The following is a 4,242-nucleotide window of genomic DNA, read 5'->3' on the forward strand; positions in this document are numbered from 1 at the left end:
ATTTCATTTTTGTCAACTAATAAAAAAGAGACAGAGATGCCAGATATAAATGAATGAAAACTCAACTGCTGACTTCAGCCTGGAAGCGTCAAACACTTCTCTGGGGAGGCTCAGAGATAAGGGTAAAGTAAACAAAAGAGTTTTTTGAAAAAGCAGTTTTAATCGTTATTAAAATGAACCATGCTGTAGAAAAGCCTAAATATCCATCGCTCTGTTAAAGAGGCAGATCTGAGTAATTTTACAAACTTGGAGTCAGCCCTTTTTTCTGTATTTGTGTGCAGTTTACAGTTATGTCAGAAACATTAGACTGTCTTAGCTCAGTTGTGGATGTCTGGGATCAAATCCCTGCTACATGATCCCGCAGACTTCCAGGAACTGAGCTAAGCTGAGGGAGGAACCGCTCTCTCTCTCTGAGCAGCGAGAGGCCCACAGCCTCAGACTATGAAAACATCTGATCCAGACTAAAACTCACAAAATTCAGGTGAACGCAGTGTTGGGGTGGTTCCTCAGCAAAAGTAATGTATTACACATTACTTGTTATGTTTTTATAAATATATATAAATAATGCATTACTTTACTTCTTTGCTACATTACTTGTTTGTTACATTACTTTTGCAACATTTCCTCTACAATGCACACCTGTTCACCTCTGCTCCTGTTACCTGTTACAAACCGAGCCTTGGCTGTTTGGTTGGGTGGGCACACACTCGGCTTGGCCATCACTCTGGGCGTCCGGAGGTCTTTCTCTACTAGCTTTGTGCTGGCATGTTGCCTTTGCAGGTGCAGGTGTGTGATAGGATGTTGTGTTCTCTGGCCTGGGCACACTGTGCACCTCACTGACACAGCCTTCTCCTTTTCCACAACAAGTTGGAGGTAATGAGCACATCCCCACCTCTGAAAAGTGGGAGACTGCTCTGTTATTTTTGTCCTACCTCCTGCATGAACGCTATTCAAAGTCATGAGAGGTGAGCTGATTGTTGCTCGAAAGACACATTTGATGATATTTTTCTAACTCCCCATTATGCAGATAATTGATAACTTATTTTTCTGCCTATTTGAAAAGTTTATTTTGAACAACAATAAAACAAAGCAACATGAATAACAACAGACAATGAAGTTATGTTGAAAAAGGAGTGGGAAGAAGTCGAAACTTATGTAATCCCACCCCCTCTACTAGTACCTGTACAAGTACCTGATGGACTTATCCTGCTTCTTAAATATTACTACTATCAATAGCCATTATATAATAATAATAATAATAATAATAATAATAATAATAATAATGATAATGAGAATACAATATTAGCAACAGTAATAACTACTAATATATTTACATTTATATTAAAGGACAAGGACAAAGGTACTTAACAATAACAACACACAACATAAAAGAAAAGAATCCAATAATAATGAACAGATTTAAGTATAGTAACAATAAATAAAGAATAATTAACAATACAGTGTCCTGTGCTCACCTAGTGACTATCACACCCCCACCTCATCCCTATACCCTTTGAATACATTCTCTTTATATTTGGTTTTAAACTGTAAAGTAAGTAACAGCGTGATTAGTTACTGTAATGTGATTACTTTGTAATGTGTTCCTCCCAACAGTTCCAAAATGTGACTTGTACTGAAATGCGTTTTAGTCAAAAGACCTAACCCTAAATGAAAATGGGCTGTCAACATGAACACTGCCTGGGACACAGAAATGAAGGTGCTGGTCCCATGAACATCTGCCAGCTCTGACCAAGGTCTTGGTCCCGTCGCTCTGTTTTCACCAGGTTCAGCTGTGAACCACACAAAGTCCCCATACAACTTCTAGTTCAATTTCCTTAGAAGCATTCTGTGACATCTGACCACGCAGTGTGACAGACACACACACACGCTTGGGATTTCAATTCCCCCCACCTCCCTCCGAAACCCAGCAATCCATTGGAGCCAATACAACCTCCTTCTGTTATCTTCTCAAATCAAAAGCCTTAACTCTAACAGATGCTTTCTCGTTATCACTGCCAGTTATCGCTTCAAGCTGCCTCCGGTAAGACTTTACTTTCTGACCCAGATGTTAAGGAGTTCAATTTATCAGATGCACTAAATGGGGGGTGAGGTGGGTGAGAGGTGGATGGGGATGAGTGAGCGTTCAAAATACCCACAGGCTTGAGAGATGAGACGTAATATGTCATGTTTTTTTTTTTTTTTTTTTTTTTTTTGGCCTGGTGTTGTTTCTGAAGCGGCGTTAGTGCAGTAAGGAGCTCAGCATTTAAAGAGGCTTTGGTATAGGGGGAAAGATGGGCCATATTACTGCGAGGCCAGAAGCCTGCTTGATTAATGGGCCGGGATAATCACCTCATCAAATCACTCTCACTTATTAAATCTTGTTTAATATCGTAATGAGGGCCCTCCTGAGCTGCTTTGGTAAATTCCCCCTCTCTCCCTACCTCTCCATCGCTCTCGCTTTGCCTCTTCTGCCTTTCCGCTTTAACCAGGAAAGGCTTCTGGTGCCAAGTTTGCCTCTGCCTGTCTGTCTTCCTTTCTCCCTCCCTCTCTCCCTCTCTCTCTCTGTCTCTCTATGTGTCTCTCTCACTCTCTCTCTCTAAAATGAAAGATGCAGAGGCCCAAGCAGCGTGTCCCCTCTGTTTCTGAAGCGCAACAATCCTCTATCTGAACCTTAGACTTATATTCAGACTGAATTTAGACTGAATTCCTTTTCCCACTCCATTTTTTCAGGCTGAACTTGTCCCCCGTGTTAGCCGAGGGACTCACATGTCCAGCTACTGTGACATTGGACAGCTCAGCACGTATGACAACTAAGACCAAGACAAGTCACAACTCAGAAAAAAGCTCCAAGTTGTTAAAAATGAACTGAATGGCATCAAACAGTGAAATTACAGGTTGGAAGTGTGGGTGTCATTTCATCATTAATGGTAAGAATGGGATTGTTTCAAAAGTATTGACATTTGGTGACAATTTGACGAATAATTTGATGTGTACTTATGCAATCTATGAAATACATTTACATTTCGCTCTGATTATAGCACTATGTGTAATTTAACAGCTGTTGTATCATGTTTCCTCATTGTGACTGGCTACTGTCTTGTAACACCACAGAGCGTAGTGCAGTGCACTCACAACAGAGCTGATGCAGGTTTATAAGATTACTAGCCATCTCTGTCAAACTTTCTTCAGGCATCCATATTTTCCCTCGTGTTAATCTCCAGGTTGGAGTTCCAACCTCTGAGTTGTTTTTTTTAAACACAGCGCTAGTTTTCAGCTGACATCGTTGATGCTTTAACCAGTTTACAGCACCACTGCAAATTAGTCTAACTTAGCAATTTTAGCCAGCTACAAAATGTGAGTCAACACTGACACTTTGGGTCATAACAAATATAAGTCCTCCATATTGCCAAAAAAAAACAATACAAAACATCCATTAAAGTTCTGTTCCATTTAAGCACATGCCTCCAGAGCTTCCAGTGAGCCAGCATGCACAACACCAGGACCCTGATACACCTGAATGGAACTGAACCTAAATGAATGTCATGAGGAACACCTATGTTCTCCCTGAAATGGTCCACTGCAATGTCTCGGTTGAAAAACTGAGCGGGCCAATCAGCACCACTGTGGGGCGGGACAAGCGTTGATGTTAGCCCATCAAGCTGCGCCAGAGCCAGAGAGGTCAGAGCATTTTAGCTAACAGTGGCAAACAATAGATAAAGTTACAGATGCTGCTACCAATGTGGTTTTAAATAATAATAAGCTAACGAGACACACCTGGGGAAGCAAGACAGGAGAACACAGGATAGGCCGAGGGAAACACTGGGAGGGATCAGGACGACCAGGGATAAATGACACAGACTGAGGGCAGGTGTGGCACTGGGAGGGGCAAACAAGACACAGGTGACATCACTGATTGGAGAGACAGAGCTGGGCAAAGGAAACGACACCAACACATAGGAAAACAGAGAACCAAGAGTCCAAGCAAAGTTCAAAAACACAGGAAACACGAAACCATGACACTAACGGCAGCATGGAGACGGACGCCTTGGAGCAGATTGGTTCATGTTGAAATGGCTGCTGGGAAAAAGGTCTATCGGTCCCACTGAATTGCTCAGTTTTTGAAGTGAACACAAAGAGAAGCGCTGAACCAGGCGACCTGAACCTTCGTCTTAAAATGAAGCCCCGCTCTCGTTGTCTCCGCTTTGATTTTCGACTGCACAGTGACCCCACAGTTATCATTTC

This window comes from Myripristis murdjan, chromosome 24 (assembly GCF_902150065.1).
Source record: "Myripristis murdjan chromosome 24, fMyrMur1.1, whole genome shotgun sequence".
Taxonomy (NCBI): Eukaryota; Metazoa; Chordata; class Actinopteri; order Holocentriformes; family Holocentridae; genus Myripristis; species Myripristis murdjan.